This window comes from Phyllobates terribilis, unplaced genomic scaffold (genome assembly GCF_046119375.1).
Source record: "Phyllobates terribilis strain yellow unplaced genomic scaffold, ASM4611937v1 Scaffold_63__1_contigs__length_7903474, whole genome shotgun sequence".
Lineage (NCBI taxonomy): Eukaryota > Metazoa > Chordata > Amphibia > Anura > Dendrobatidae > Phyllobates > Phyllobates terribilis.
The window spans coordinates 2,893,696-2,917,089 of NW_027362823.1; the positions used below are offsets into that span (position 1 = coordinate 2,893,696).

Below are 23,394 nucleotides of genomic sequence, written 5' to 3' on the forward strand. Positions count from 1 at the left end.
TCTGTGAGGAAGATGCAGGCGGACATGTTAGGTTGCCTTGATCCAAAGGTGGTGCTCTCGATGTCAGAGAGCTCTCAACACCAGCAGGTGTTTCCACTTCCCAATGAACTGACGACCTGCCAATCACACTGGCTGTTGCAGGTAAAGAGGTGGCAGGTCTGCGTCCAAAAACATGTGTGACTGCTGTCCCCCCAGTCACAGAGGATGAAGAGGCCGCGGATGCACAAGACGGGGCAGACGGTGGTTGGCCCAGCCTGCTAGGCCGCATTGTAGCACAGTGAGCTTCCCACTGCAACTTATGCTTCATATCCATGTGACGGTACATGCATGAAGTACTCAAACTATGGATTTTTTGGCCTCTACTTAGCTTTTGGTGACAAATATTACAGATAACACGAGTTGGGTCATCCTTATCGATCTGAATAAATGCCCAGGCTATGCAAGGCTTAGAGCCCATGCGACCTGAAGAGCCACTACGACTTGTGGTCAGAGGCGGAGTTGTGGTTGAGGATGCAGTTGTTGACGTGCTTCCAGTACTCCGTCTCTGTCCAGGAAGGCGCAACCTAACCTCGTCGTCAATAGCATCTGTGACGCCCCGCTGCGCTTGGTATCACAGATCCTAGAAGAGTGTATTGATGGAATCCTCCACAAGAGGCCCCCATAAACATTCACACATCTCCACCTTCCACCTCAGACCAGCAGAGGGAGCCCGTTAGGGATATAAATAGGGAAGGTGGAGCTAGGCAGTTCAGTTCCTCTGAAGAGTTCCTGCAGTAGAGAAGCCTAAGAGAGGTCAGTCTGCAGTGGAGCTCAGTCTAGTCTAGAGAACTCAGTTAATAGTTCAGCAGTGGAGCACGAGGCTCCTGCTAGCTAGATTCAGGGAGCCCAGATAGAGCTTAAGGTGTGCCGGCGTCATAAGATCGGTGAAGCGCGGCAAGCTGCCGTTAGTGTGTATAGCCTATTGAGGGCCCGAGTAGGCCGAAGGCGAGTGGCGAGTTAGTACATAAGGGGCAGAGGAGCTTAACCAGCTCACCCCGAAGCATTTACCGGACACCGGATCCGAGCTTACCGGGATCTCTATGACCCAGTAAGGCATAACCGGAATCCCTGGAGAACTACAAGTCCCAGGATCGCTAAGGTGCTGATACGTAACAGAGCCAGGAGACGCTTAGGCCCCGCATACTGGGAGCGTGAACTTCAAGAGAAGGCCCTACCACAAGGTCAGCCAGCGCAGGACAGAGACAAAGTTAGGCCTAGCTCCAGGCAGGTCAGAAACTTACTGCGCAGAGGCAAGAAACAGGAGGCCCTACACCCGCTCATTGGGGAGGATCCTGATATGCACCCTTCACCCTACAGTGCTCCAGGATGTGCCTGAATTTCCTCCAGTAAAAGGTACTGAAGTGACTACCGTGTCCGTTTCCGTTCTTGCTCTGACCCAGCTGGGTCTCGCCTGTCCTGCATTCCCCCTGCATACGCTGCCCTGAGACCTAGCTCCACCTGTGGGGAGCTATACCATCGAGCTGCCTTATCATGGGCCTCAGTGGACTGCTGCAGCGCTGGTGCTTCTCACCAGATACCACAGGTGGTGTCACAAACTCTTATAAAATTAACAATTATCCACCCTTTTAAAGAGTGACCCCAGGGTACGGGCCAGGGAGCCGACCACCGCGACATCCCAAAGGCCAGGCAAAGGCAAGGGTGACCTCATCGACTGGCTGACTGTGGGTTGACAGTAAGTGGGATCTCCAACCTTGTCATCATCACCCTGTGTGTTATCACACCCGTCGTCCTCAAAGCCAACCTCTTCCTGCCCTGACCGAAAAATCAAGTTGTCGCTCCAATCAGGTATTTGAGTCTCATCATCGTCTTCATCATTGTCTCCACCAACAGGAGTTACAGTTTGGGAACGAGGGTCTACATTATGCTGAGAACCTTCTTCATCTGGTCCTGGATCCGACTTATAAAGATTCTGGGCATCAGTGCAGATCATTTCCTCGTCTGGATTAACAGAAGCTCTGGAGCAGACCTCCGTTTCCCAGGCTATAGTATGAGTAAACAGCTGTGCAGACTCAACCATCTGTGTTACCCCATACTCAGACGGGCAGCTGGAGACTTGGGAGCTGTGAGGAAGCAAGTGCGATTGGGGTGACACCTCTGAGGACTGGAGTATTTGTGATGTTGAAGTTGAGGTGGAGGAGAGCCCACTTGAAGGAGCACTTGATATCCGCTGAAGCACCTGCTGTTTTTGTGCCTCATCTGGAATTTGTAGCGATGGGCGTGTCCGTAACAAAGGGATCGTATCACATTGTCCACGAAAAGAAGTCGACATGTTAGTTTGGCTGGAAGATGGTCTTTCCTCTGCAGATGTTACTCCCCCCCGACCGCGGGGGGCTCGACCCACCAGCGGACAGGCACCAGTATTAGGAGAGGGGGGCTGGCCGTCAGGGTCCACCGCGGCTCTGGCACAAACCCGTCGACACGGAGGTGGCACGGGCAGGAACGGACTGGCCGTGTCGGCTTCTCACTTTTTGGATTTTAGAAGGGCATGACATGCCTATATCTGTGTCTCCCCCTCCTTTTACTCCTCCACCTCTTTTATTTTCGCATGACTATATGTACTTGTCATTTTTCCATGTGTTAGTTATGTCTTCTGAGCAGTTTGTCAGCTTTTGGACACCTTTGAAGGTGTTTTCTATGTGTTTCTATGTGTTTTTGTTTGCCTGCCATTGGTTTTAACGGTGTTCGAAGGTGTTCGACGAACAGTTCGACGAACAGTTTGGCGAACACACGGGTGTTCGACGAACCGAACCGAACTCGAACACTACGGGGGTGGCTCAACACTAGTCTTCACTTGTTATGGCAGTTTCTCAAGAAACAGCATCAACGTCCACGTCCACGTCCCACCGCAGCGTTCAATTGTCCATATCCCAGACCTTTGAACGAAAGCGGAAATTCGCAGCTAATGCCCCACAGGCCACAGTCCTAAATTCGCACATTTCACGACTGCTTGCATTGGAAATGCTGCCTTTTAGGCTGGTGGAGACGGAATCCTTCCGCAATCTTATGGCGGTGGCCGTCCCTCGGTACTCGGTCCCCTGCCGACACTATTTTGCCCGGTGTGCCATCCCCGCACTACACAAGCACGTGTCCCAAAGCATCTGCCGTGCCCTCAACAATGCAGTTACTGGGAGAGTCCACCTGACAACGGACACGTGGACAAGTGCTTGTGGCCAGGGACGGTACATCTCTCTGACGGCACACTGGGTAAACATAGTGGAAGCCGGGACCTAGTCGGACCTTGGGACGGAACACATCCTCCCCACACCGAGGATTGCGGGCCCTATGTCAGTCAGAGTTGCCCCCACAGTGTACAGCTCCTGCGCATCCTCCTCCTCCTCCTCCTCCTCCTCATGTTCAGCCTCCATCTCAGATATCACCACTAGTGTTGAGCCACCCCCGTAGTGTTCGGGTTCGGTTCGGTTCATCGAACACCGGGATGTTCGAGGAACTGTTCGTCGAACTGTTCGTCGAACACCTTAGAACACCGTCGAACACCGTTAAAACCAATGGCAGGCAAACAAAAACACATAGAAACACATAGAAAACACCTGCAAAGGTGTCCAAAAGCTGACAAACTGCTCAGAAGACACTCTCTTTAAAAAAGCCGGCCGGCAAATTCAGCAGCGACATACACCGGTACCCGACAATTTAGACAAGAAGGAATAGAGCATCACACATAGATTAGATAGAAACATGTCAGTCACACATATAAGAAGCACAGTGACAGTGTTGGTTACTGCACTTGTCATTTAGTGTAAAGGATTTATTAAAAAAAATATTAGTGTTTTCATGCACCGTCTCTTTAAAAAAGCCGGCCGGCAATTCAGCATCTGTACCCGACAATTTAGAACAGAAAGAATAGAGCTTCACACATAGATTAGATAGATAGAAACATGTCAGTCACATATATAATAAGTACAGTGATAGTGTTGCTTACTGTACTTGTCATTTAGTGTAAAGGATTTATTTAAAAAAATAATAGTGTTTTCATGCACTGTCTCTTTAAAAAAGCCGGCCGGCAATTCAGCAGCGGTACCCGACAATTTAGAACAGAAAGATAGAGCATCACACATAGATTAGATAGATAGAAACATGTCAGTCACATATATATGAAGTACAGTGATAGTGTTGGTTACTGTACTTGTCATTTAGTATTAAAATAAAGGATTTATTATTAAAAAAATTGGCGTGGGGTTCCCCTTAATTTTAGGCTCTAGCGGAGGTTAAGCAGACGGCTGGGGCAGATGTTTGAAGCCTGGGAAGGGGGTAATACCTACGGAGCTTCCCAGGCTACTAATATCAGCCCCCAGCTGAATACATAGCCTTTACTAGCTATTAAAATGGGGGACCCCCCAAAAAAAATGACGTGGGGTCCCCCCTAATTTAATAGCTAGCAAAGGCTAGGCAGACAGCTGGGGGCTGATATTAATAGCCCAGGAAGGGAGCCATGAATATTGGCCCCCTCCCAGGCTAGAAACACCAACCGTCAGCCGCCCCAGAAATGGCGCATTCATAGGATGCGCCAATTCTGGCACTTAGCCACAAATGGACTTTTCAGGATCCTTGGGTGGCTCCGTAGTTTGAAACCAATTCTGGTTATCGCTTCTCGGCCTTTTGGCTAAGATCAAGTGTAGTATCTGTTCTTATCAGTTTAATATCTGATACGTCCCCTATCTGGGGACCATATATTAAATGGATTTTTAGAACAGGGAGATGGAAAAAGAGCTTGCTCTGTCCACTCCACGCATTGACCTGGTATTGCAGTATCTCCAGGACCGGTGCACCCCTTCTTTAATGCAGTTTCTAAAATCAGAAAGAATTGAATTCAATGTTTTTTGTTCATTTTGCTTGTTTGTCGGATTTTGGGATGGACTCTTTGGCTTTGCTTTTCTTCTCCTCATTGGATTTTTCATGTTCAAAGTTGCAGAAGCCAGATTACAAGCTCATTTTGGTTCAACTTCAGCAACTGTGCATTGCATTGCCATGTAATGTGATGCAATGCTATCTTTCTAGCTCTCCCTTTTTACTTCCTTTTGGATAAACAGACATATTAGGCAAGCATTTTGGAGCTTTCACCTAAATAACTACAGGTGGTGAGATAAGCTGCACAATATAATTGACCTTTCAGTATATTGTTGCACACACACCATCTATTTAGCAAATGCCCTTGTTATCAACAGCAGCCTTTTAAACTCACCTGAGCTAACAGGTATGTGCGCTGGTTACTCTGCTGCGCTTAAAATTTATTTTTTGGTTTGCTACAATGCCTTTTCTGAAACGTTGTCTCCCTCTGCTGGAACACTGACTTCTTTCATTTAATGCCTGCAGACTATAAAAGAGAACCCAACCCAAAAAGTTTGGTTGATTAGTCTGTGGCATTCTGTTAAACTGTTGCTTATGGCGGTCTCTGTGAGCTTCTCAGCGACATTCAGCCAGCCAGGTATCCTGCCTGCAGTAGATGGAATGTGGCAATGGAACGCTGGCTGCGCGTGTCATAATAGGCTCTGAGCCTTTATATACCTGTGCACAGCAGCAGCCACCTTCAGTCTGCTGCTGGACAGCCAGCAGCAGCAGCAGCAGGAGAGGTATGTAATCAGGAGCCCTCCTGCTAAGGGTAGACAGCTGCTCGTTCCACCCCACCCCCCGCCTTAATTGGTTCTCCTCCCTTCCAACGGTGTTGAGGCGGGTGGGAACAGCAGGGGGTGAAGGTGCTGTGTTTAAAGAGGTGGAGTTATGCAGATCTAAAACGCGTGGATTGCAGCAGCAGCAAGCCGAAAAGTGCAGGCATGTAAGGGATCTAGAGGTTGACAACATGTCTTCTTAACGGGAGTCCAGGAGCTCATCTCCACAAATGGACTTTTCAGGATCCTTGGGTGGCTCCGTAGTTTGAAACCAATTCTGGTTATCGCTTCTCGGCCTTTTGGCTAAGATCAAGTGTAGTATCTGTTCTTATCAGTTTAATATCTGATACGTCCCCTATCTGGGGACCATATATTAAATGGATTTTTAGAACAGGGAGATGGAAAAAGAGCTTGCTCTGTCCACTCCACGCATTGACCTGGTATTGCAGTATCTCCAGGACCGGTGCACCCCTTCTTTAATGCAGTTTCTAAAATCAGAAAGAATTGAATTCAATGTTTTTTGTTCATTTTGCTTGTTTGTCGGATTTTGGGATGGACTCTTTGGCTTTGCTTTTCTTCTCCTCATTGGATTTTTCATGTTCAAAGTTGCAGAAGCCAGATTACAAGCTCATTTTGGTTCAACTTCAGCAACTGTGCATTGCATTGCCATGTAATGTGATGCAATGCTATCTTTCTAGCTCTCCCTTTTTACTTCCTTTTGGATAAACAGACATATTAGGCAAGCATTTTGGAGCTTTCACCTAAATAACTACAGGTGGTGAGATAAGCTGCACAATATAATTGACCTTTCAGTATATTGTTGCACACACACCATCTATTTAGCAAATGCCCTTGTTATCAACAGCAGCCTTTTAAACTCACCTGAGCTAACAGGTATGTGCGCTGGTTACTCTGCTGCGCTTAAAATTTCTTTTTTGGTTTGCTACAATGCCTTTTCTGAAACATTGTCTCCCTCTGCTGGAACACTGACTTCTTTCATTTAATGCCTGCAGACTATAAAAGAGAACCCAACCCAAAAAGTTTGGTTGATTAGTCTGTGGCATTCTGTTAAACTGTTGCTTATGGCGGTCTCTGTGAGCTTCTCAGCGACATTCAGCCAGCCAGGTATCCTGCCTGCAGTAGATGGAATGTGGCAATGGAACGCTGGCTGCGCGTGTCATAATAGGCTCTGAGCCTTTATATACCTGTGCACAGCAGCAGCCACCTTCAGTCTGCTGCTGGACAGCCAGCAGCAGCAGCAGCAGGAGAGGTATGTAATCAGGAGCCCTCCTGCTAAGGGTAGACAGCTGCTCGTTCCACCCCACCCCCCGCCTTAATTGGTTCTCCTCCCTTCCAACGGTGTTGAGGCGGGTGGGAACAGCAGGGGGTGAAGGTGCTGTGTTTAAAGAGGTGGAGTTATGCAGATCTAAAACGCGTGGATTGCAGCAGCAGCAAGCCGAAAAGTGCAGGCATGTAAGGGATCTAGAGGTTGACAACATGTCTTCTTAACGGGAGTCCAGGAGCTCATCTCCACAAATGGACTTTTCAGGATCCTTGGGTGGCTCCGTAGTTTGAAACCAATTCTGGTTATCGCTTCTCGGCCTTTTGGCTAAGATCAAGTGTAGTATCTGTTCTTATCAGTTTAATATCTGATACGTCCCCTATCTGGGGACCATATATTAAATGGATTTTTAGAACAGGGAGATGGAAAAAGAGCTTGCTCTGTCCACTCCACGCATTGACCTGGTATTGCAGTATCTCCAGGACCGGTGCACCCCTTCTTTAATGCAGTTTCTAAAATCAGAAAGAATTGAATTCAATGTTTTTTGTTCATTTTGCTTGTTTGTCGGATTTTGGGATGGACTCTTTGGCTTTGCTTTTCTTCTCCTCATTGGATTTTTCATGTTCAAAGTTGCAGAAGCCAGATTACAAGCTCATTTTGGTTCAACTTCAGCAACTGTGCATTGCATTGCCATGTAATGTGATGCAATGCTATCTTTCTAGCTCTCCCTTTTTACTTCCTTTTGGATAAACAGACATATTAGGCAAGCATTTTGGAGCTTTCACCTAAATAACTACAGGTGGTGAGATAAGCTGCACAATATAATTGACCTTTCAGTATATTGTTGCACACACACCATCTATTTAGCAAATGCCCTTGTTATCAACAGCAGCCTTTTAAACTCACCTGAGCTAACAGGTATGTGCGCTGGTTACTCTGCTGCGCTTAAAATTTCTTTTTTGGTTTGCTACAATGCCTTTTCTGAAACGTTGTCTCCCTCTGCTGGAACACTGACTTCTTTCATTTAATGCCTGCAGACTATAAAAGAGAACCCAACCCAAAAAGTTTGGTTGATTAGTCTGTGGCATTCTGTTAAACTGTTGCTTATGGCGGTCTCTGTGAGCTTCTCAGCGACATTCAGCCAGCCAGGTATCCTGCCTGCAGTAGATGGAATGTGGCAATGGAACGCTGGCTGCGCGTGTCATAATAGGCTCTGAGCCTTTATATACCTGTGCACAGCAGCAGCCACCTTCAGTCTGCTGCTGGACAGCCAGCAGCAGCAGCAGCAGGAGAGGTATGTAATCAGGAGCCCTCCTGCTAAGGGTAGACAGCTGCTCGTTCCACCCCACCCCCCGCCTTAATTGGTTCTCCTCCCTTCCAACGGTGTTGAGGCGGGTGGGAACAGCAGGGGGTGAAGGTGCTGTGTTTAAAGAGGTGGAGTTATGCAGATCTAAAACGCGTGGATTGCAGCAGCAGCAAGCCGAAAAGTGCAGGCATGTAAGGGATCTAGAGGTTGACAACATGTCTTCTTAACGGGAGTCCAGGAGCTCATCTCCACAAATGGACTTTTCAGGATCCTTGGGTGGCTCCGTAGTTTGAAACCAATTCTGGTTATCGCTTCTCGGCCTTTTGGCTAAGATCAAGTGTAGTATCTGTTCTTATCAGTTTAATATCTGATACGTCCCCTATCTGGGGACCATATATTAAATGGATTTTTAGAACAGGGAGATGGAAAAAGAGCTTGCTCTGTCCACTCCACGCATTGACCTGGTATTGCAGTATCTCCAGGACCGGTGCACCCCTTCTTTAATGCAGTTTCTAAAATCAGAAAGAATTGAATTCAATGTTTTTTGTTCATTTTGCTTGTTTGTCGGATTTTGGGATGGACTCTTTGGCTTTGCTTTTCTTCTCCTCATTGGATTTTTCATGTTCAAAGTTGCAGAAGCCAGATTACAAGCTCATTTTGGTTCAACTTCAGCAACTGTGCATTGCATTGCCATGTAATGTGATGCAATGCTATCTTTCTAGCTCTCCCTTTTTACTTCCTTTTGGATAAACAGACATATTAGGCAAGCATTTTGGAGCTTTCACCTAAATAACTACAGGTGGTGAGATAAGCTGCACAATATAATTGACCTTTCAGTATATTGTTGCACACACACCATCTATTTAGCAAATGCCCTTGTTATCAACAGCAGCCTTTTAAACTCACCTGAGCTAACAGGTATGTGCGCTGGTTACTCTGCTGCGCTTAAAATTTCTTTTTTGGTTTGCTACAATGCCTTTTCTGAAACGTTGTCTCCCTCTGCTGGAACACTGACTTCTTTCATTTAATGCCTGCAGACTATAAAAGAGAACCCAACCCAAAAAGTTTGGTTGATTAGTCTGTGGCATTCTGTTAAACTGTTGCTTATGGCGGTCTCTGTGAGCTTCTCAGCGACATTCAGCCAGCCAGGTATCCTGCCTGCAGTAGATGGAATGTGGCAATGGAACGCTGGCTGCGCGTGTCATGATAGGCTCTGAGCCTTTATATACCTGTGCACAGCAGCAGCCACCTTCAGTCTGCTGCTGGACAGCCAGCAGCAGCAGCAGCAGGAGAGGTATGTAATCAGGAGCCCTCCTGCTAAGGGTAGACAGCTGCTCGTTCCACCCCACCCCCCGCCTTAATTGGTTCTCCTCCCTTCCAATGGTGTTGAGGCGGGTGGGAACAGCAGGGGGTGAAGGTGCTGTGTTTAAAGAGGTGGAGTTATGCAGATCTAAAACGCGTGGATTGCAGCAGCAGCAAGCCGAAAAGTGCAGGCATGTAAGGGATCTAGAGGTTGACAACATGTCTTCTTAACGGGAGTCCAGGAGCTCATCTCCACAAATGGACTTTTCAGGATCCTTGGGTGGCTCCGTAGTTTGAAACCAATTCTGGTTATCGCTTCTCGGCCTTTTGGCTAAGATCAAGTGTAGTATCTGTTCTTATCAGTTTAATATCTGATACGTCCCCTATCTGGGGACCATATATTAAATGGATTTTTAGAACAGGGAGATGGAAAAAGAGCTTGCTCTGTCCACTCCACGCATTGACCTGGTATTGCAGTATCTCCAGGACCGGTGCACCCCTTCTTTAATGCAGTTTCTAAAATCAGAAAGAATTGAATTCAATGTTTTTTGTTCATTTTGCTTGTTTGTCGGATTTTGGGATGGACTCTTTGGCTTTGCTTTTCTTCTCCTCATTGGATTTTTCATGTTCAAAGTTGCAGAAGCCAGATTACAAGCTCATTTTGGTTCAACTTCAGCAACTGTGCATTGCATTGCCATGTAATGTGATGCAATGCTATCTTTCTAGCTCTCCCTTTTTACTTCCTTTTGGATAAACAGACATATTAGGCAAGCATTTTGGAGCTTTCACCTAAATAACTACAGGTGGTGAGATAAGCTGCACAATATAATTGACCTTTCAGTATATTGTTGCACACACACCATCTATTTAGCAAATGCCCTTGTTATCAACAGCAGCCTTTTAAACTCACCTGAGCTAACAGGTATGTGCGCTGGTTACTCTGCTGCGCTTAAAATTTCTTTTTTGGTTTGCTACAATGCCTTTTCTGAAACGTTGTCTCCCTCTGCTGGAACACTGACTTCTTTCATTTAATGCCTGCAGACTATAAAAGAGAACCCAACCCAAAAAGTTTGGTTGATTAGTCTGTGGCATTCTGTTAAACTGTTGCTTATGGCGGTCTCTGTGAGCTTCTCAGCGACATTCAGCCAGCCAGGTATCCTGCCTGCAGTAGATGGAATGTGACAATGGAACGCTGGCTGCGCGTGTCATAATAGGCTCTGAGCCTTTATATACCTGTGCACAGCAGCAGCCACCTTCAGTCTGCTGCTGGACAGCCAGCAGCAGCAGCAGCAGGAGAGGTATGTAATCAGGAGCCCTCCTGCTAAGGGTAGACAGCTGCTCGTTCCACCCCACCCCCCGCCTTAATTGGTTCTCCTCCCTTCCAACGGTGTTGAGGCGGGTGGGAACAGCAGGGGGTGAAGGTGCTGTGTTTAAAGAGGTGGAGTTATGCAGATCTAAAACGCGTGGATTGCAGCAGCAGCAAGCCGAAAAGTGCAGGCATGTAAGGGATCTAGAGGTTGACAACATGTCTTCTTAACGGGAGTCCAGGAGCTCATCTCCACAAATGGACTTTTCAGGATCCTTGGGTGGCTCCGTAGTTTGAAACCAATTCTGGTTATCGCTTCTCGGCCTTTTGGCTAAGATCAAGTGTAGTATCTGTTCTTATCAGTTTAATATCTGATACGTCCCCTATCTGGGGACCATATATTAAATGGATTTTTAGAACAGGGAGATGGAAAAAGAGCTTGCTCTGTCCACTCCACGCATTGACCTGGTATTGCAGTATCTCCAGGACCGGTGCACCCCTTCTTTAATGCAGTTTCTAAAATCAGAAAGAATTGAATTCAATGTTTTTTGTTCATTTTGCTTGTTTGTCGGATTTTGGGATGGACTCTTTGGCTTTGCTTTTCTTCTCCTCATTGGATTTTTCATGTTCAAAGTTGCAGAAGCCAGATTACAAGCTCATTTTGGTTCAACTTCAGCAACTGTGCATTGCATTGCCATGTAATGTGATGCAATGCTATCTTTCTAGCTCTCCCTTTTTACTTCCTTTTGGATAAACAGACATATTAGGCAAGCATTTTGGAGCTTTCACCTAAATAACTACAGGTGGTGAGATAAGCTGCACAATATAATTGACCTTTCAGTATATTGTTGCACACACACCATCTATTTAGCAAATGCCCTTGTTATCAACAGCAGCCTTTTAAACTCACCTGAGCTAACAGGTATGTGCGCTGGTTACTCTGCTGCGCTTAAAATTTCTTTTTTGGTTTGCTACAATGCCTTTTCTGAAACGTTGTCTCCCTCTGCTGGAACACTGACTTCTTTCATTTAATGCCTGCAGACTATAAAAGAGAACCCAACCCAAAAAGTTTGGTTGATTAGTCTGTGGCATTCTGTTAAACTGTTGCTTATGGCGGTCTCTGTGAGCTTCTCAGCGACATTCAGCCAGCCAGGTATCCTGCCTGCAGTAGATGGAATGTGGCAATGGAACGCTGGCTGCGCGTGTCATAATAGGCTCTGAGCCTTTATATACCTGTGCACAGCAGCAGCCACCTTCAGTCTGCTGCTGGACAGCCAGCAGCAGCAGCAGCAGGAGAGGTATGTAATCAGGAGCCCTCCTGCTAAGGGTAGACAGCTGCTCGTTCCACCCCACCCCCCGCCTTAATTGGTTCTCCTCCCTTCCAACGGTGTTGAGGCGGGTGGGAACAGCAGGGGGTGAAGGTGCTGTGTTTAAAGAGGTGGAGTTATGCAGATCTAAAACGCGTGGATTGCAGCAGCAGCAAGCCGAAAAGTGCAGGCATGTAAGGGATCTAGAGGTTGACAACATGTCTTCTTAACGGGAGTCCAGGAGCTCATCTCCACAAATGGACTTTTCAGGATCCTTGGGTGGCTCCGTAGTTTGAAACCAATTCTGGTTATCGCTTCTCGGCCTTTTGGCTAAGATCAAGTGTAGTATCTGTTCTTATCAGTTTAATATCTGATACGTCCCCTATCTGGGGACCATATATTAAATGGATTTTTAGAACAGGGAGATGGAAAAAGAGCTTGCTCTGTCCACTCCACGCATTGACCTGGTATTGCAGTATCTCCAGGACCGGTGCACCCCTTCTTTAATGCAGTTTCTAAAATCAGAAAGAATTGAATTCAATGTTTTTTGTTCATTTTGCTTGTTTGTCGGATTTTGGGATGGACTCTTTGGCTTTGCTTTTCTTCTCCTCATTGGATTTTTCATGTTCAAAGTTGCAGAAGCCAGATTACAAGCTCATTTTGGTTCAACTTCAGCAACTGTGCATTGCATTGCCATGTAATGTGATGCAATGCTATCTTTCTAGCTCTCCCTTTTTACTTCCTTTTGGATAAACAGACATATTAGGCAAGCATTTTGGAGCTTTCACCTAAATAACTACAGGTGGTGAGATAAGCTGCACAATATAATTGACCTTTCAGTATATTGTTGCACACACACCATCTATTTAGCAAATGCCCTTGTTATCAACAGCAGCCTTTTAAACTCACCTGAGCTAACAGGTATGTGCGCTGGTTACTCTGCTGCGCTTAAAATTTCTTTTTTGGTTTGCTACAATGCCTTTTCTGAAACGTTGTCTCCCTCTGCTGGAACACTGACTTCTTTCATTTAATGCCTGCAGACTATAAAAGAGAACCCAACCCAAAAAGTTTGGTTGATTAGTCTGTGGCATTCTGTTAAACTGTTGCTTATGGCGGTCTCTGTGAGCTTCTCAGCGACATTCAGCCAGCCAGGTATCCTGCCTGCAGTAGATGGAATGTGGCAATGGAACGCTGGCTGCGCGTGTCATAATAGGCTCTGAGCCTTTATATACCTGTGCACAGCAGCAGCCACCTTCAGTCTGCTGCTGGACAGCCAGCAGCAGCAGCAGCAGGAGAGGTATGTAATCAGGAGCCCTCCTGCTAAGGGTAGACAGCTGCTCGTTCCACCCCACCCCCCGCCTTAATTGGTTCTCCTCCCTTCCAACGGTGTTGAGGCGGGTGGGAACAGCAGGGGGTGAAGGTGCTGTGTTTAAAGAGCTGGAGTTATGCAGATCTAAAACGCGTGGATTGCAGCAGCAGCAAGCCGAAAAGTGCAGGCATGTAAGGGATCTAGAGGTTGACAACATGTCTTCTTAACGGGAGTCCAGGAGCTCATCTCCACAAATGGACTTTTCAGGATCCTTGGGTGGCTCCGTAGTTTGAAACCAATTCTGGTTATCGCTTCTCGGCCTTTTGGCTAAGATCAAGTGTAGTATCTGTTCTTATCAGTTTAATATCTGATACGTCCCCTATCTGGGGACCATATATTAAATGGATTTTTAGAACAGGGAGATGGAAAAAGAGCTTGCTCTGTCCACTCCACGCATTGACCTGGTATTGCAGTATCTCCAGGACCGGTGCACCCCTTCTTTAATGCAGTTTCTAAAATCAGAAAGAATTGAATTCAATGTTTTTTGTTCATTTTGCTTGTTTGTCGGATTTTGGGATGGACTCTTTGGCTTTGCTTTTCTTCTCCTCATTGGATTTTTCATGTTCAAAGTTGCAGAAGCCAGATTACAAGCTCATTTTGGTTCAACTTCAGCAACTGTGCATTGCATTGCCATGTAATGTGATGCAATGCTATCTTTCTAGCTCTCCCTTTTTACTTCCTTTTGGATAAACAGACATATTAGGCAAGCATTTTGGAGCTTTCACCTAAATAACTACAGGTGGTGAGATAAGCTGCACAATATAATTGACCTTTCAGTATATTGTTGCACACACACCATCTATTTAGCAAATGCCCTTGTTATCAACAGCAGCCTTTTAAACTCACCTGAGCTAACAGGTATGTGCGCTGGTTACTCTGCTGCGCTTAAAATTTCTTTTTTGGTTTGCTACAATGCCTTTTCTGAAACGTTGTCTTCCTCTGCTGGAACACTGACTTCTTTCATTTAATGCCTGCAGACTATAAAAGAGAACCCAACCCAAAAAGTTTGGTTGATTAGTCTGTGGCATTCTGTTAAACTGTTGCTTATGGCGGTCTCTGTGAGCTTCTCAGCGACATTCAGCCAGCCAGGTATCCTGCCTGCAGTAGATGGAATGTGGCAATGGAACGCTGGCTGCGCGTGTCATAATAGGCTCTGAGCCTTTATATACCTGTGCACAGCAGCAGCCACCTTCAGTCTGCTGCTGGACAGCCAGCAGCAGCAGCAGCAGGAGAGGTATGTAATCAGGAGCCCTCCTGCTAAGGGTAGACAGCTGCTCGTTCCACCCCACCCCCCGCCTTAATTGGTTCTCCTCCCTTCCAACGGTGTTGAGGCGGGTGGGAACAGCAGGGGGTGAAGGTGCTGTGTTTAAAGAGGTGGAGTTATGCAGATCTAAAACGCGTGGATTGCAGCAGCAGCAAGCCGAAAAGTGCAGGCATGTAAGGGATCTAGAGGTTGACAACATGTCTTCTTAACGGGAGTCCAGGAGCTCATCTCCACAAATGGACTTTTCAGGATCCTTGGGTGGCTCCGTAGTTTGAAACCAATTCTGGTTATCGCTTCTCGGCCTTTTGGCTAAGATCAAGTGTAGTATCTGTTCTTATCAGTTTAATATCTGATACGTCCCCTATCTGGGGACCATATATTAAATGGATTTTTAGAACAGGGAGATGGAAAAAGAGCTTGCTCTGTCCACTCCACGCATTGACCTGGTATTGCAGTATCTCCAGGACCGGTGCACCCCTTCTTTAATGCAGTGTCTAAAATCAGAAAGAATTGAATTCAATGTTTTTTGTTCATTTTGCTTGTTTGTCGGATTTTGGGATGGACTCTTTGGCTTTGCTTTTCTTCTCCTCATTGGATTTTTCATGTTCAAAGTTGCAGAAGCCAGATTACAAGCTCATTTTGGTTCAACTTCAGCAACTGTGCATTGCATTGCCATGTAATGTGATGCAATGCTATCTTTCTAGCTCTCCCTTTTTACTTCCTTTTGGATAAACAGACATATTAGGCAAGCATTTTGGAGCTTTCACCTAAATAACTACAGGTGGTGAGATAAGCTGCACAATATAATTGACCTTTCAGTATATTGTTGCACACACACCATCTATTTAGCAAATGCCCTTGTTATCAACAGCAGCCTTTTAAACTCACCTGAGCTAACAGGTATGTGCGCTGGTTACTCTGCTGCGCTTAAAATTTCTTTTTTGGTTTGCTACAATGCCTTTTCTGAAACGTTGTCTTCCTCTGCTGGAACACTGACTTCTTTCATTTAATGCCTGCAGACTATAAAAGAGAACCCAACCCAAAAAGTTTGGTTGATTAGTCTGTGGCATTCTGTTAAACTGTTGCTTATGGCGGTCTCTGTGAGCTTCTCAGCGACATTCAGCCAGCCAGGTATCCTGCCTGCAGTAGATGGAATGTGGCAATGGAACGCTGGCTGCGCGTGTCATAATAGGCTCTGAGCCTTTATATACCTGTGCACAGCAGCAGCCACCTTCAGTCTGCTGCTGGACAGCCAGCAGCAGCAGCAGCAGGAGAGGTATGTAATCAGGAGCCCTCCTGCTAAGGGTAGACAGCTGCTCGTTCCACCCCACCCCCCGCCTTAATTGGTTCTCCTCCCTTCCAACGGTGTTGAGGCGGGTGGGAACAGCAGGGGGTGAAGGTGCTGTGTTTAAAGAGGTGGAGTTATGCAGATCTAAAACGCGTGGATTGCAGCAGCAGCAAGCCGAAAAGTGCAGGCATGTAAGGGATCTAGAGGTTGACAACATGTCTTCTTAACGGGAGTCCAGGAGCTCATCTCCACAAATGGACTTTTCAGGATCCTTGGGTGGCTCCGTAGTTTGAAACCAATTCTGGTTATCGCTTCTCGGCCTTTTGGCTAAGATCAAGTGTAGTATCTGTTCTTATCAGTTTAATATCTGATACGTCCCCTATCTGGGGACCATATATTAAATGGATTTTTAGAACAGGGAGATGGAAAAAGAGCTTGCTCTGTCCACTCCACGCATTGACCTGGTATTGCAGTATCTCCAGGACCGGTGCACCCCTTCTTTAATGCAGTGTCTAAAATCAGAAAGAATTGAATTCAATGTTTTTTGTTCATTTTGCTTGTTTGTCGGATTTTGGGATGGACTCTTTGGCTTTGCTTTTCTTCTCCTCATTGGATTTTTCATGTTCAAAGTTGCAGAAGCCAGATTACAAGCTCATTTTGGTTCAACTTCAGCAACTGTGCATTGCATTGCCATGTAATGTGATGCAATGCTATCTTTCTAGCTCTCCCTTTTTACTTCCTTTTGGATAAACAGACATATTAGGCAAGCATTTTGGAGCTTTCACCTAAATAACTACAGGTGGTGAGATAAGCTGCACAATATAATTGACCTTTCAGTATATTGTTGCACACACACCATCTATTTAGCAAATGCCCTTGTTATCAACAGCAGCCTTTTAAACTCACCTGAGCTAACAGGTATGTGCGCTGGTTACTCTGCTGCGCTTAAAATTTCTTTTTTGGTTTGCTACAATGCCTTTTCTGAAACGTTGTCTCCCTCTGCTGGAACACTGACTTCTTTCATTTAATGCCTGCAGACTATAAAAGAGAACCCAACCCAAAAAGTTTGGTTGATTAGTCTGTGGCATTCTGTTAAACTGTTGCTTATGGCGGTCTCTGTGAGCTTCTCAGCGACATTCAGCCAGCCAGGTATCCTGCCTGCAGTAGATGGAATGTGGCAATGGAACGCTGGCTGCGCGTGTCATAATAGGCTCTGAGCCTTTATATACCTGTGCACAGCAGCAGCCACCTTCAGTCTGCTGCTGGACAGCCAGCAGCAGCAGCAGCAGGAGAGGTATGTAATCAGGAGCCCTCCTGCTAAGGGTAGACAGCTGCTCGTTCCACCCCACCCCCCGCCTTAATTGGTTCTCCTCCCTTCCAACGGTGTTGAGGCGGGTGGGAACAGCAGGGGGTGAAGGTGCTGTGTTTAAAGAGGTGGAGTTATGCAGATCTAAAACGCGTGGATTGCAGCAGCAGCAAGCCGAAAAGTGCAGGCATGTAAGGGATCTAGAGGTTGACAACATGTCTTCTTAACGGGAGTCCAGGAGCTCATCTCCACAAATGGACTTTTCAGGATCCTTGGGTGGCTCCGTAGTTTGAAACCAATTCTGGTTATCGCTTCTCGGCCTTTTGGCTAAGATCAAGTGTAGTATCTGTTCTTATCAGTTTAATATCTGATACGTCCCCTATCTGGGGACCATATATTAAATGGATTTTTAGAACAGGGAGATGGAAAAAGAGCTTGCTCTGTCCACTCCACGCATTGACCTGGTATTGCAGCATCTCCAGGACCGGTGCACCCCTTCTTTAATGCAGTTTCTAAAATCAGAAAGAATTGAATTCAATGTTTTTTGTTCATTTTGCTTGTTTGTCGGATTTTGGGATGGACTCTTTGGCTTTGCTTTTCTTCTCCTCATTGGATTTTTCATGTTCAAAGTTGCAGAAGCCAGATTACAAGCTCATTTTGGTTCAACTTCAGCAACTGTGCATTGCATTGCCATGTAATGTGATGCAATGCTATCTTTCTAGCTCTCCCTTTTTACTTCCTTTTGGATAAACAGACATATTAGGCAAGCATTTTGGAGCTTTCACCTAAATAACTACAGGTGGTGAGATAAGCTGCACAATATAATTGACCTTTCAGTATATTGTTGCACACACACCATCTATTTAGCAAATGCCCTTGTTATCAACAGCAGCCTTTTAAACTCACCTGAGCTAACAGGTATGTGTGCTGGTTACTCTGCTGCGCTTAAAATTTCTTTTTTGGTTTGCTACAATGCCTTTTCTGAAACGTTGTCTCCCTCTGCTGGAACACTGACTTCTTTCATTTAATGCCTGCAGACTATAAAAGAGAACCCAACCCAAAAAGTTTGGTTGATTAGTCTGTGGCATTCTGTTAAACTGTTGCTTATGGCGGTCTCTGTGAGCTTCTCAGCGACATTCAGCCAGCCAGGTATCCTGCCTGCAGTAGATGGAATGTGGCAATGGAACGCTGGCTGCGCGTGTCATAATAGGCTCTGAGCCTTTATATACCTGTGCACAGCAGCAGCCACCTTCAGTCTGCTGCTGGACAGCCAGCAGCAGCAGCAGCAGGAGAGGTATGTAATCAGGAGCCCTCCTGCTAAGGGTAGACAGCTGCTCGTTCCACCCCACCCCCCGCCTTAATTGGTTCTCCTCCCTTCCAACGGTGTTGAGGCGGGTGGGAACAGCAGGGGGTGAAGGTGCTGTGTTTAAAGAGGTGGAGTTATGCAGATCTAAAACGCGTGGATTGCAGCAGCAGCAAGCCGAAAAGTGCAGGCATGTAAGGGATCTAGAGGTTGACAACATGTCTTCTTAACGGGAGTCCAGGAGCTCATCTCCACAAATGGACTTTTCAGGATCCTTGGGTGGCTCCGTAGTTTGAAACCAATTCTGGTTATCGCTTCTCGGCCTTTTGGCTAAGATCAAGTGTAGTATCTGTCCTTATCAGTTTAATATCTGATACGTCCCCTATCTGGGGACCATATATTAAATGGATTTTTAGAACAGGGAGATGGAAAAAGAGCTTGCTCTGTCCACTCCACGCATTGACCTGGTATTGCAGTATCTCCAGGACCGGTGCACCCCTTCTTTAATGCAGTTTCTAAAATCAGAAAGAATTGAATTCAATGTTTTTTGTTCATTTTGCTTGTTTGTCGGATTTTGGGATGGACTCTTTGGCTTTGCTTTTCTTCTCCTCATTGGATTTTTCATGTTCAAAGTTGCAGAAGCCAGATTACAAGCTCATTTTGGTTCAACTTCAGCAACTGTGCATTGCATTGCCATGTAATGTGATGCAATGCTATCTTTCTAGCTCTCCCTTTTTACTTCCTTTTGGATAAACAGACATATTAGGCAAGCATTTTGGAGCTTTCACCTAAATAACTACAGGTGGTGAGATAAGCTGCACAATATAATTGACCTTTCAGTATATTGTTGCACACACACCATCTATTTAGCAAATGCCCTTGTTATCAACAGCAGCCTTTTAAACTCACCTGAGCTAACAGGTATGTGCGCTGGTTACTCTGCTGCGCTTAAAATTTATTTTTTGGTTTGCTACAATGCCTTTTCTGAAACGTTGTCTCCCTCTGCTGGAACACTGACTTCTTTCATTTAATGCCTGCAGACTATAAAAGAGAACCCAACCCAAAAAGTTTGGTTGATTAGTCTGTGGCATTCAGTTAAACTGTTGCTTATGGCGGTCTCTGTGAGCTTCTCAGCGACATTCAGCCAGCCAGGTATCCTGCCTGCAGTAGATGGAATGTGGCAATGGAACGCTGGCTGCGCGTGTCATAATAGGCTCTGAGCCTTTATATACCTGTGCACAGCAGCAGCCACCTTCAGTCTGCTGCTGGACAGCCAGCAGCAGCAGCAGCAGGAGAGGTATGTAATCAGGAGCCCTCCTGCTAAGGGTAGACAGCTGCTCGTTCCACCCCACCCCCCGCCTTAATTGGTTCTCCTCCCTTCCAACGGTGTTGAGGCGGGTGGGAACAGCAGGGGGTGAAGGTGCTGTGTTTAAAGAGGTGGAGTTATGCAGATCTAAAACGCGTGGATTGCAGCAGCAGCAAGCCGAAAAGTGCAGGCATGTAAGGGATCTAGAGGTTGACAACATGTCTTCTTAACGGGAGTCCAGGAGCTCATCTCCACAAATGGACTTTTCAGGATCCTTGGGTGGCTCCGTAGTTTGAAACCAATTCTGGTTATCGCTTCTCGGCCTTTTGGCTAAGATCAAGTGTAGTATCTGTTCTTATCAGTTTAATATCTGATACGTCCCCTATCTGGGGACCATATATTAAATGGATTTTTAGAACAGGGAGATGGAAAAAGAGCTTGCTCTGTCCACTCCACACATTGACCTGGTATTGCAGTATCTCCAGGACCGGTGCACCCCTTCTTTAATGCAGTTTCTAAAATCAGAAAGAATTGAATTCAATGTTTTTTGTTCATTTTGCTTGTTTGTCGGATTTTGGGATGGACTCTTTGGCTTTGCTTTTCTTCTCCTCATTGGATTTTTCATGTTCAAAGTTGCAGAAGCCAGATTACAAGCTCATTTTGGTTCAACTTCAGCAACTGTGCATTGCATTGCCATGTAATGTGATGCAATGCTATCTTTCTAGCTCTCCCTTTTTACTTCCTTTTGGATAAACAGACATATTAGGCAAGCATTTTGGAGCTTTCACCTAAATAACTACAGGTGGTGAGATAAGCTGCACAATATAATTGACCTTTCAGTATATTGTTGCACACACACCATCTATTTAGCAAATGCCCTTGTTATCAACAGCAGCCTTTTAAACTCACCTGAGCTAACAGGTATGTGCGCTGGTTACTCTGCTGCGCTTAAAATTTCTTTTTTGGTTTGCTACAATGCCTTTTCTGAAACGTTGTCTCCCTCTGCTGGAACACTGACTTCTTTCATTTAATGCCTGCAGACTATAAAAGAGAACCCAACCCAAAAAGTTTGGTTGATTAGTCTGTGGCATTCTGTTAAACTGTTGCTTATGGCGGTCTCTGTGAGCTTCTCAGCGACATTCAGCCAGCCAGGTATCCTGCCTGCAGTAGATGGAATGTGGCAATGGAACGCTGGCTGCGCGTGTCATAATAGGCTCTGAGCCTTTATATACCTGTGCACAGCAGCAGCCACCTTCAGTCTGCTGCTGGACAGCCAGCAGCAGCAGGAGAGGTATGTAATCAGGAGCCCTCCTGCTAAGGGTAGACAGCTGCTCATTCCACCCCACCCCCCGCCTTAATTGGTTCTCCTCCCTTCCAACGGTGTTGAGGCGGGTGGGAACAGCAGGGGGTGAAGGTGCTGTGTTTAAAGAGGTGGAGTTATGCAGATCTCAAACGCGTGGATTGCAGCAGCAGCAAGCCGAAAAGTGCAGGCATGTAAGGGATCTAGAGGTTGACAACATGTCTTCTTAACGGGAGTCCAGGAGCTCATCTCCACAAATGGACTTTTCAGGATCCTTGGGTGGCTCCGTAGTTTGAAACCAATTCTGGTTATCGCTTCTCAGCCTTTTGGCTAAGATCAAGTGTAGTATCTGTTCTTATCAGTTTAATATCTGATACGTCCCCTATCTGGGGACCATATATTAAATGGATTTTTAGAACAGGGAGATGGAAAAAGAGCTTGCTCTGTCCACTCCACGCATTGACCTGGTATTGCAGTATCTCCAGGACCGGTGCACCCCTTCTTTAATGCAGTTTCTAAAATCAGAAAGAATTGAATTCAATGTTTTTTGTTCATTTTGCTTGTTTGTCGGATTTTGGGATGGACTCTTTGGCTTTGCTTTTCTTCTCCTCATTGGATTTTTCATGTTCAAAGTTGCAGAAGCCAGATTACAAGCTCATTTTGGTTCAACTTCAGCAACTGTGCATTGCATTGCCATGTAATGTGATGCAATGCTATCTTTCTAGCTCTCCCTTTTTACTTCCTTTTGGATAAACAGACATATTAGGCAAGCATTTTGGAGCTTTCACCTAAATAACTACAGGTGGTGAGATAAGCTGCACAATATAATTGACCTTTCAGTATATTGTTGCACACACACCATCTATTTAGCAAATGCCCTTGTTATCAACAGCAGCCTTTTAAACTCACCTGAGCTAACAGGTATGTGCGCTGGTTACTCTGCTGCGCTTAAAATTTCTTTTTTGGTTTGCTACAATGCCTTTTCTGAAACGTTGTCTCCCTCTGCTGGAACACTGACTTCTTTCATTTAATGCCTGCAGACTATAAAAGAGAACCCAACCCAAAAAGTTTGGTTGATTAGTCTGTGGCATTCTGTTAAACTGTTGCTTATGGCGGTCTCTGTGAGCTTCTCAGCGACATTCAGCCAGCCAGGTATCCTGCCTGCAGTAGATGGAATGTGGCAATGGAACGCTGGCTGCGCGTGTCATAATAGGCTCTGAGCCTTTATATACCTGTGCACAGCAGCAGCCACCTTCAGTCTGCTGCTGGACAGCCAGCAGCAGCAGCAGCAGCAGGAGAGGTATGTAATCAGGAGCCCTCCTGCTAAGGGTAGACAGCTGCTCGTTCCACCCCACCCCCCGCCTTAATTGGTTCTCCTCCCTTCCAACGGTGTTGAGGCGGGTGGGAACAGCAGGGGGTGAAGGTGCTGTGTTTAAAGAGGTGGAGTTATGCAGATCTAAAACGCGTGGATTGCAGCAGCAGCAAGCCGAAAAGTGCAGGCATGTAAGGGATCTAGAGGTTGACAACATGTCTTCTTAACGGGAGTCCAGGAGCTCATCTCCACAAATGGACTTTTCAGGATCCTTGGGTGGCTCCGTAGTTTGAAACCAATTCTGGTTATCGCTTCTCGGCCTTTTGGCTAAGATCAAGTGCAGTGATCTACCAGTTGCTGCCTTGGCCTTGGCTAGGAGGTGCCCAGGGTACCCGGCTCCTTGGCCTGGGGGGATCGCTTTGTCTAACGGCAGGGCTTCACCCTCCTGCTGCTATTGGGGAGTCGGATTAGTCCCTGGGCAACGAGAGGCGATCACCGTGTCACCACACATAGCTGTGGGGGGCAGTTCTTTTGGAGGAAGAAGATGGAGTTGCCGAGGAAGAGGAACTGTTTACGGTTCTATGTGAAGACGGAGTTGGAGGATTTTTCGTTGGAGGAGAATCAGATCTTGGATATTCTGTTCAAGTATGGGACGATCATTGAAGAGGACATTTTTTGTATGCAAGAAATCAAGTTTAAAAAGGTATTTGACGTAACACTGAAGTCTGAACAAAAGTGTATTTGTCTTCTCAAGAATTGGGA

The 23,394-nt window shown here is 46.1% G+C and overlaps 14 non-coding genes across 14 annotated transcripts; all 14 read left to right on the top strand.

The window, feature by feature from the left end:
- Positions 1–4,658: 4,658 nt before the first annotated feature.
- On the top strand, positions 4,659–4,849 carry LOC141192667 (U2 spliceosomal RNA). Its single transcript, XR_012265977.1, has one exon. It is a non-coding gene; the product is annotated as a U2 spliceosomal RNA (small nuclear RNA).
- Positions 4,850–5,964: 1,115 nt separating this feature from the next.
- LOC141192669 (U2 spliceosomal RNA) lies at positions 5,965–6,155 on the top strand. The gene has a single exon (XR_012265979.1). It is a non-coding gene; the product is annotated as a U2 spliceosomal RNA (small nuclear RNA).
- Positions 6,156–7,270: 1,115 nt separating this feature from the next.
- Positions 7,271–7,461, top strand: LOC141192670 (U2 spliceosomal RNA). The gene has a single exon (XR_012265980.1). It is a non-coding gene; the product is annotated as a U2 spliceosomal RNA (small nuclear RNA).
- Positions 7,462–8,576: 1,115 nt separating this feature from the next.
- Positions 8,577–8,767, top strand: LOC141192671 (U2 spliceosomal RNA). Its single transcript, XR_012265981.1, has one exon. It is a non-coding gene; the product is annotated as a U2 spliceosomal RNA (small nuclear RNA).
- Positions 8,768–9,882: 1,115 nt separating this feature from the next.
- On the top strand, positions 9,883–10,073 carry LOC141192672 (U2 spliceosomal RNA). The gene has a single exon (XR_012265982.1). It is a non-coding gene; the product is annotated as a U2 spliceosomal RNA (small nuclear RNA).
- Positions 10,074–11,188: 1,115 nt separating this feature from the next.
- Positions 11,189–11,379, top strand: LOC141192673 (U2 spliceosomal RNA). The gene has a single exon (XR_012265983.1). It is a non-coding gene; the product is annotated as a U2 spliceosomal RNA (small nuclear RNA).
- Positions 11,380–12,494: 1,115 nt separating this feature from the next.
- LOC141192674 (U2 spliceosomal RNA) lies at positions 12,495–12,685 on the top strand. The gene has a single exon (XR_012265984.1). It is a non-coding gene; the product is annotated as a U2 spliceosomal RNA (small nuclear RNA).
- Positions 12,686–13,800: 1,115 nt separating this feature from the next.
- Positions 13,801–13,991, top strand: LOC141192675 (U2 spliceosomal RNA). The gene has a single exon (XR_012265985.1). It is a non-coding gene; the product is annotated as a U2 spliceosomal RNA (small nuclear RNA).
- A 1,115-nt stretch (positions 13,992–15,106) lies between these two features.
- Positions 15,107–15,297, top strand: LOC141192676 (U2 spliceosomal RNA). The gene has a single exon (XR_012265986.1). It is a non-coding gene; the product is annotated as a U2 spliceosomal RNA (small nuclear RNA).
- A 1,115-nt stretch (positions 15,298–16,412) lies between these two features.
- LOC141192677 (U2 spliceosomal RNA) lies at positions 16,413–16,603 on the top strand. The gene has a single exon (XR_012265987.1). It is a non-coding gene; the product is annotated as a U2 spliceosomal RNA (small nuclear RNA).
- A 1,115-nt stretch (positions 16,604–17,718) lies between these two features.
- Positions 17,719–17,909, top strand: LOC141193067 (U2 spliceosomal RNA). Its single transcript, XR_012266365.1, has one exon. It is a non-coding gene; the product is annotated as a U2 spliceosomal RNA (small nuclear RNA).
- A 1,115-nt stretch (positions 17,910–19,024) lies between these two features.
- LOC141193087 (U2 spliceosomal RNA) lies at positions 19,025–19,215 on the top strand. The gene has a single exon (XR_012266384.1). It is a non-coding gene; the product is annotated as a U2 spliceosomal RNA (small nuclear RNA).
- Positions 19,216–20,330: 1,115 nt separating this feature from the next.
- On the top strand, positions 20,331–20,521 carry LOC141193077 (U2 spliceosomal RNA). Its single transcript, XR_012266374.1, has one exon. It is a non-coding gene; the product is annotated as a U2 spliceosomal RNA (small nuclear RNA).
- A 1,109-nt stretch (positions 20,522–21,630) lies between these two features.
- Positions 21,631–21,821, top strand: LOC141193041 (U2 spliceosomal RNA). The gene has a single exon (XR_012266340.1). It is a non-coding gene; the product is annotated as a U2 spliceosomal RNA (small nuclear RNA).
- Positions 21,822–23,394: the final 1,573 nt, after the last annotated feature.